Genomic DNA, 10,000 nt, shown 5'->3' on the forward strand with positions numbered 1-10,000 from the left:
CATGCTCCCTACAGCTATTTCATTTCTTTACACTTGCTTGAGATAAACTGTAGCAGCCATGTATTGAACCATTCCTTCAGTATATCCAGGTCATCTTGTCCTCCTCTGTCTTAACCATTTCATAATATTAGCATCATCAGCAAACATTGAGATAAATGAGTCTATAACCTCTGGACGGTTATTTGCATCAGAATAGATCCGAGGTTCTATCAGAAACAGGATAGGTCCGAGGATAGAACCCTGTGGTAGCCCGCTGGTGATATCTCACCAGTATCAGGTCACTCCTCACAGTAACTCCGTTTCCTGTTGAGGGTGTTTTCATACACTGAAAATACATACTGTTCCCATCAATATCAGTCCACCACACTCGCAAACACTAACAAAACAAATACAGCAATAAAGAACACAGCAATTGTTGTGGCAGAATAGTAGGCCAGAGTTACACACACACAGGATCTGTGGATAAGAACACAATCCACACACTGGTTGCAAAGTTTGCTCAGAGCAACATTGTGAAGCAGGAAAGCGAGAGGTTTGGACGTCGTTTGCGAGTCTTCATGATTTTTGGGTTTGGAACAATTGATTAGGAAAACAGATAGTGTACTTTGTCTCAGCGGCTCGCGAGGAAAATGAGAGAGAGAGAGAGAGAGAGAGAGAAAGAGAGAGAGAGAGAGAGAGAGAGAGAGAGAGAGAGAGAAGGGGGAATGTTTCTCTCGATACATTCTCGGACTACAACGAAATTATATCGAGAGAAAAAGTTTTTTGTTCAATATAGAATTTTTAGATAACGTAAATACGATAGCGAGAACCAATTCATAGCGATACTGAATAAAACTAAGAATAAAATATAGTAAAAAATGTACACACATCCATCTGATTTATAGTGAAAATTAACACTCGTGCTACTGTCATTTCTGATCGTGTAGACAAACTGATCTTACAGACACAGTAACCAGCTAAGGACGAAGACATTTGGGCACGTTTCCCCACACACTTGTGTTCACTTAGCATTAATAGGTACCTGGGTGCTATAGGCAGCTGCTATAGGATGCATCCTGGGGGAGGGGGGGGGGTAAGATCAGTTGTTGGCCTATAAGGACCACATAACACCAGGCTTCCTGTCCCCTGACAACATAAAACAAGTCACATAACCCTTAAATTAATTAGCACATCATATATGAACGCATTTTGCTTACAATTCAGACAAAAAATCATGACTCTGGGTCAAAATAATATCTGACGAAACACAACTTCGGATAAAAATATCAATTGCGTTCACCAGATGAATTTTCAATAATGAATTTCGAAAACAAAAATCTTTTGACCCATTTTTTTTAATAATTACAATGATAGTATCAATAAAATTTTTAAATATTTCGAACAAATAAGCCACAAAGAATTTGTTCCTAATACATTAACTATAACTAACCATTTCTTTTTTGTCTTCTAAGTTGTTTATTTAAAAAAATCCAGGATTTATTTATTTGGCCTGTATTTATCCCAGGATGTTAGAAGGGGCCGGAAACTAGTTACAGAAAAAACCCGTCTTGTTTGGGGGGGGGGGGGGGGTAGTTATTGGACCATGAACACAAAGCCTAAAAGTCTGGATGATATATAAGTTCACTTTAAAGAGTTTTTCTCCTCCGCCAAATACTGAACAAGGCTGAGCCAAACAGCCAATAAATGTCTGTGAATAGGATTATTTGTCTTACCCTTGCTGGAGCAACCGTTAGTGGGTTTGTTGCCATGGCACTCGAGGCACCTCACGACCCTGGCTTTGTGAGTATTAGACATACGTTGGCTCACTACGGTGGCTATGTGAGTACTAGACATACGTTGGCTCACTACGGTGGCTATGTGAGTACTAGACATACGTTGGCTCACTACGGTGGCTATGTGAGTACTAGACATACGTTGGCTCACTACGGTGGCTATGTGAGTACTAGACATACGTTGGCTCACTACGGTGGCTATGTGAGTACTAGACATAAGCCAACTATAGCACCTGACTTGTCTCTTCACGAACATTACGACACCATCAGGACAACATCTCTTAAAGAACGACACCTTCCACTTGCTCATGTTCGTAGAGGCTTCTATACATGATCTATAGATAAATTTTATTTTCATAGATTTCGATTTATTTAATTTTTTATTGAATTATTTAGTGTGCCATGGTGTTGGAATTGAGCTGTGTTGTTTACCATACTGTTCATTTCGTAAGTATAAGTATAGATGCCACACCTGTTACAGGTAAACTAGGCTTTTCTTGAAAAACAGCGCCATCTGTTGCATGTAAAAGTAAAACACACATGCTATACTAAATGTTACAATTCCATTTCAGTGTTTCTGATTGCATTGATAAATTGAATTTTCATAGATTTTGATTTATTTTCATTGTGATTTCATGATTTTGTGTGAATTGCGTTAGAATTGAGCTGTGTTGTTTACCATACCGTCCATTTCGTGAGTATAGTTTATTTTTGTACTTTTTCATATTTTTATTTAATTTTTGTGGGAACCGACCTGTGAGATTTATATTTATTTAATTTATATGAATATATATAGAATTTATATTTACGTTAATTTATATACTTCGATAGCAATTTGTATAATGATAAGTGGACTGTATTTCTGCAATAATCTCTTAATCTCACAAATCGATCCTCTACACATTAGGGGGGGTTTATTAGTTTATATATATGCAGCCAATCAAACTCCAGTTTGCAGGCAGTCTCCGTGGTGTAGTGGTAAGACACTCGCCTGGCGTTCCGCGAGCGCTATGTCATGGGTTCGTATCCTGGCCGGGGAGGATTTACTGGGCGCAATTCCTTAACTGTAGCCTCTGTTTAACGCAACAGTAAAATGTGTACTTGGATGAAAAAACGATTCTTCGCGGCAGGGGATCGTATTCCAGGGACCATAGGATTAAGAACTTGCCCGAAACGCTACGCGTACTAGTGGTTGTACAAGAATAAAACAACTCTTGTATATATCTCAAAAAAAAAAAAAAAAAAAAAAAAACTACAGAATTAGACTACATACATTGAAAAGGTTCCTTATCTTATAGTACAGCAGGTTAGTCCACCAGATATAACTAGGGTGTAGACACCAAATTATCCTCTTTGAGGTAGCTTCCATCACCCAGTAACTGGTGCACAAAATCTTGCTTCCTCGTCTTGACCTGTCAAAAGTGCGCTAGCTGTGAAGCCAGAATCCTATATATGACAAGCTATATCAGAGAAAACACTATACATGGAACAATAAAGACCTGGCTTAATTACCTTTAGTTTGAGGCTATGTCGTGCTCTAACCGGATCACCCTATATAATGACATTAATGGCCATAAATGAAAGATACATGGGTTTCGGAAAGAACACTTAACTTGAATTTGTAGACAGCGTGTTGAAAATGGTACACCTTTAGTTTCCATAACACTACGTCCAAGTAAATTTAACAGGAGCCGAATTGCTCCCTGAGCCTCTGGTCTAGTATAAACAATGGCTGCTTCTAACACTCCATACTATTGACGCCTGGCCGACATTGTCCAGATATGATAGGAGCCGAATTTGCTCCACGCGTCAGGGATGCGACACAACAATGGCTGCCCCTTCCTCACCCTGACGCCTGGCTTACATTGTCCAGATTTCAGAAAGTGATAGAAGGGTCACATTTACTCTACTTTAAGATTGATAATTAAGTTAATTTATATAAGATGTTTTTATGATGGTAAAGTCCAAAGACTAATGTATTTAAGAATAATTCCCACCATAATAGGTGGTGATTTATAATAGTATGTGGTGATGATATCCCGTTTTCTATAGACGGTAATTCCACTACAAGTTACGTTTTCTATGGGTTAACTTGTTTATACAACACAGCTCTTATCTGTCTGTATTAAATGGTGTCGGATTTTCCGACATAATTCCCCAGGGGCTGCTCACGGGTCGAAGTCCTAATTAGAACAGACGAATACCGATACTCCTCCTTCGAATTATTTGATTAATTTGATGTTAGTAGTTAGTAATCACACATTTGTGTGTCTGTTCGTACAGGACGGATGTCCCGTACTTGAGTTGCAGGGGTTAGAAGTCTAATGCGATTTCATTTCCCTGTCAGCTCTTGAAAGGCTAATATTCAAGCCTTATTACATATTATTTAACCCAGAAGACTGGATGTGATCACGTACTACAGTCAAGTATGATTCAGGGACTGCAGTGAGATCAGTGACATTAGATATAACTTGAAGTTTCTTCAGGTAACTGGTCACTGATATATAAACACTGAGGCCCATGGAATACATCTTGATTAAATAATAAATGTATCAAATCAGTCATCAGATTTATTGGGGTTTAATTTAGTTAATTGATTCAGAAGATTGAATAGCTCATCATTAAAGTAAAGTATGGTTCTGAGACTGCAGTGGGTTCAGTGACATTGGTCGCAGTGACTTGTAGCTGTTTTAGGCTACTGTTCACTGATTTGCCACTGAGGCCTCATGAACTCATCTTCAGCTTTAAATGATGATACTAACATCAACCTCTGTTACTATAGTCAGCTGTAATCTCCTTAGTATAATGCTACTGGAGAAATATAATCAGCTGACAAATTTAGATTTCTACTAGTATTGTTTATCTGCAGGCATAGGTCTCCTCAGGCTTGATACTGGGCCTGAGAGTAATTTACCTCCTGCAGAGTTTAACATGGTTATGCCCTGATATTTAGTAGGGCTACCGATGAATCGATGACAATAGTCTGTCCCTACAAGGAGACCGAAGTCGGTGAGGTGATCAGACTTAATATTATCTGCCAATTTTATTCCTCTATTTCTCAGGAATTTGGCTGTTGCTCTCAGACCTCGAACTTGTAGGTCTACTGGTATTTTGTCCACCACAATGGCTTGTACTCGACAGACGTACCTGCCTAAGCGTACTGATGGTTGTACCACCTGGTAGACTTGAGGTCCTGCATCTGTTACAAACCCTGAGATGTTGAATGACATCTGGGCTACAGGCCTTAATTGTAGTTCATCTGCCAACTTTTTAGTGATATATGTTCTTTGGGATCCTTGGTCAAACAACCCACGGGTATGGACCTTGGCCCTCTTATTCAGGATGGTAATTTGGGCAGTAGGCAAAGTCGTATTACCTTTAGACTTTGCCGAATGGACACTCTTTGTTTGTTGCACCTTGCAGTACTGTACTGTGGTGGGAATGCTATCTTCCACCTTGGGTCTTGAATACGTTAATTTCGTATATTTGCACAGTGCTGCATGGTGCCTACCTCTTCTACACCTGTTGCAGGTGTTGAATTGGGTATCACAATATTCTATGTTGTGTGACTTGAGACACCTTGCACATCTCCCTAATTCCTGGAGTCGCTCCATACGAATGTCTCTGGTTGGATAATTAGCACAACGGTATGTTGAATGTTTCTTTTTGCACAACATACATGTCCCCCAGCCTACTGCACGTTTGGAAGTTACCGGTTTGGGTGAACTAGTAACAGTAGGCTTGGAGGATGCTGCTGCATTGTCAGATTTTCTGCAAATTGATGTTTGAGTAATTGACTGATGTTTATTTGGGGTAGTTGTTTTACCCTTTAATTGACTCTTATTTTCTATTTCTGAAGGCTTGCAAGAGGCTTTAACTTCCTCATTTGCTCGTCGTTTGTTTATGATGGAATGTAAACCTTCAGTGATGTCCTGTACTGTCAGGATGGTGTTATGTTGATGTGCATATAATTCATCTAGTATATCGCTGGACAATTTTCGTTGAAGGACTACTTTGGTCATCCATTCACTAGTAGTTATATCAACCTTAAGACTGAATATTCTTAGTAGTGACTCAAACTCCATGCTGAAGGATTGTAATGAGTCAGCAGTCTGATCAGGTTGAGGTAAATCCAGCAATTGTAGTACTAGATGTATGACAGTTTTCTCATTGCCAGCATTATTCCTAGGAAGCTGGACTGGGAAATTAGTGCTGTCGCTATTTTCATTTACATTTTCTACTACTGGTTCAGCTTCACCTCTAGCTTGGAGGCATGTTAACTTAGTAGCCTCAGGTATTGGGTTTTCAGAAACCACAGAGACTGTGGATAAATTGTCTGAGAACTGCTTAATTTCTGGTGGTATAATATTGGGTGAAGCTGTAGTGGGTGAAGCTTTACTGGGTGAAGCTTTATCCTTGTTGATTAAAGGATCTAATCTGGCTTGACATTTATTCTCAAAAAGATCCAGATCATCCATAACATTATCTACTTTATTTGATGTACTTGCTATTTGTTCTGATTCAATTATCCTGTGTAAATGTTCCAACCTGCCTTGAGTTTCTTCTTCATATTGTGCTAGGTCAGACAGGAATGGTTCCACATCTTCAACTACTACGTCATCGTGGACTTGATTTTGGTAAGATTTCCTATTTGCTTTCAATATATGCAATTGGGTTTGAATCTGTAACAGTGGTATTTTCAACCGATGATAATTAATTACAGGCTCATATAACAACTGTTCATATTGGTTGAGATCCCTTGTTAGTTGGCATTTGCTTGCTATTAAAGCACGCTTTGCTTTCTGTGGATTAGTCATGGTGACTTGTTAATTGGGCACCACTGGCTCATAAATTGTGAGCAAGTACTAATGGTAGCCTAGGGTTAAATTCTGAACTCACTAGGCAATAATCCTACCTCTACTAGAGGTTAGCACTTAAAATTAATACACATTATATATATACAATCATCCACACTAATGATTTGAGTGATAAACCAGTGTCATGGAAGTACCTTTAGGTTAGCTCTTCTATATCACCCTAGGATGGTAGAGACACTAATCACTCAAAGGTGTAATGATCATAAGTAAATTATTATATATACAACTCAACTCGAGTTGATAAAAATTACACCCAAAATAGGGTCTGACCATTCATTAATGGTGTTAGGTTGTTCAATATAGTACAACTGACTATGGTAATAATGGGACTAGGATGAGTAATAATAGTTCAACTAGTCAATGGTTAATATCCTACCCTGTTGTGGGTTGGCAATTAGTAAATATTATACTGTGAACACTAGTGCAGTATATATTAAATAATTCTCTATTTTGGAGAAATAATATACACAATAATTGATAATAGCCTCTTAATTAGCCTCTATGAAACTTCTAATATTATCAAGAAGTATTAAATATTATTAGTGACCTCGCGAAATAAAGTCCACAAAATTCGTAGATAATCTCTCGCGAAATGTAACACCACGAAATCCGTGAACAATATCGCGAAGACACAGTCACTAATTTGGCTGGGTTCTATATTAGCGCTGTCATTTCACAGAATAACACGCCACCAAATCTGTGGGTGTACATGAAACCGCTGACGAAGCTGATCTGAACTGAGCGGGGCTCGTGAACTCGCACGAGTCAACGCCGCCGTCATTGACTGCTGGCTTTGTTTAAATAACACTGCACTAGTATATTTAATGAATCCACTGGTTAACTGGTTCATCCGGTACTAAGATGACCAAATGTGGGTTCAAAGGATCAAATAACCCGTCATCCGGTTCGAAGATGACCAAATAATGTGGGAACCGACCTGTGAGATTTATATTTATTTAATTTATATGAATATATATAGAATTTATATTTACGTTAATTTATATACTTCGATAGCAATTTGTATAATGATAAGTGGACTGTATTTTTGCAATAATCTCTTAATCTCACAAATCGATCCTCTACACATTAGGGGGGGTTTATTAGTTTATATATATGCAGCCAATCAAACTACAGAATTAGACTACATACATTGAAAAGGTTCCTTATCTTATAGTACAGCAGGTTAGTCCACCAGGTATAACTAGGGTGTAGACACCAAATTATCCTCTTTGAGGTAGCTTCCATCACCCAGTAACTGGTGCACAAAATCTTGCTTCCTCGTCTTGACCTGTCAAAAGTGCGCTAGCTGTGAAGCCAGAATCCTATATATGACAAGCTATATCAGAGAAAACACTATACATGGAACAATAAAGACCTGGCTTAATTACCTTCAGTTTGAGGCTATGTCGTGCTCTAACCGGATCACCCTATATAATGACAGTAATGGCCATAAATGAAAGATACATGGGTTTCGGAAAGAACACTTAACTTGAATTTGTAGACAGCGTGTTGAAAATGGTAAACCTTTAGTTTCCATAACACTACGTCCAAGTAAATTTAACAGGAGCCGAATTGCTCCCTGAGCCTCTGGTCTAGTATAAACAATGGCTGCTTCTAACACTCCATACTATTGACGCCTGGCCGACATTGTCCAGATATGATAGGAGCCGAGTTTGCTCCACGCGTCTGGGATGTGACACAACAATGGCTGCCCCTTCCTCACCCTGACGCCTGGCTTACATTGTCCAGATTTCAGAAAGTGATAGAAGGGTCACATTTACTCTACTTTAATATTGATAATTAAGTTAATTTATATAAGATGTTTTTATGATGGTAAAGTCCAAAGACTAATGTATTTAAGAATAATTCCCACCATAATAGGTGGTGATTTATAATAGTATGTGGTGATGATATCCCGTTTTCTATAGACGGTAATTCCACTAAAAGTTACGTTTTCTATGGGTTAACTTGTTTATACAACACAGCTCTTATCTGTCTGTATTAAATGGTGTCGGATTTTCCGACAATTTTTAACTGTTTTTCTTATATTTCATTGATGGGAATATCAGATCACCTGATGTTCCCAATTTTCTAATGGGAACATCAGACCATTTGGGAAGGCATCGGACGAGGGAGTGGGGATGACGAGGGGACGGAAGTGAGAGATGGTGGGGAGGACGAGGAGAAAAGGGAGGGGGGTAATGGTGGGGAAGGACGAGAGGACGGGGGAGTTTGGGATGATGGGGATGAGGGAATGGAGAGTGGGGGGGGGAGGACAAATGTCCTGCCCACCATTCCCCACTTCCCTGTCCGAGGGGACGGTGCAGGGGGGAATGGTTGGGAGGCCGATTACAAGGGTTAAGGGGGATTGGTGGGGAGGACTGGGGGACAGGGAAGGTTGCTGTGGCTCAGCAACGCACATGCATTGCTGAACCACAGCAACGCGTGGCCGGGTACTGCTAGTATAATATATATTTATATATGTATGCAAGGATGAAGAATACACTAGAGATTATAAACAAAGCCAATTCAGAGACGAGAGCAGCTTGTACAACACGAACTTTAAGCCTAGTAGTTTTTTTGTGTGTCATTAACTCACAATCCTTATTAATTATGCAGCGTGGTAACGAAAGTTATACTGGAATATAAAATTTATTCAAAGAAGTTCAAGGCAACCTTTATTAAAAATGAAACACGTTACCTGTTCTCTCTCTCTCTCTCTCTCTCTCTCTCTCTCTCTCTCTCTCTCTCTCTCTCTCTCTCCCTCTCTCTCTCTCTCTCTCTCTCTCTCTCTCTCTCTCTCTCTCTCTCTCTCTCTCTCTCTCTCTCTCTCTCTCTCTCTCTCTCTCTCTCTCTCTCTCTCTCTCTCTCTCTCTCTCTCTCTCTCTCTCTCTCTCTCTCTCTCTCTCTCTCTCTCTCTCTCTCTCTCTCTTCCTTTTTTGCCCAAGTACTTGAGCTGGACGACAAAGCGACGGTTTCGCTTCATGCAGGTCGGTGTTAAATCCCCCTACCGTAATTAACATCCATATCTCATGTTTATCCAGTTCTGGGACGCTAGATAATTTTCCCTTTGTCCTGGGACGGAGAGAAGATTTTTAACATGGTGACCAGACGCCGAAATGCTTAAATATATATTGTTAATAATAGGCTAACTTTAAAGGTTTTTAAGCTAACATTACTCCCAGGGATACTTACATCCTTTGAACAAATCTACAAGGGCCGTGACGAGGATTCGAACCTGCGTCTGAGAGCATCCCAGACGCTGCCTTAATCGACTGAGCTACGACATCGCCATACGCACTTATATCCTTGTGAGTATGGTTTGAGTATTAGTGTGTGTATACACACAAA

Source organism: Procambarus clarkii, chromosome 14, assembly GCF_040958095.1.
Source record: "Procambarus clarkii isolate CNS0578487 chromosome 14, FALCON_Pclarkii_2.0, whole genome shotgun sequence".
NCBI lineage: Eukaryota > Metazoa > Arthropoda > Malacostraca > Decapoda > Cambaridae > Procambarus > Procambarus clarkii.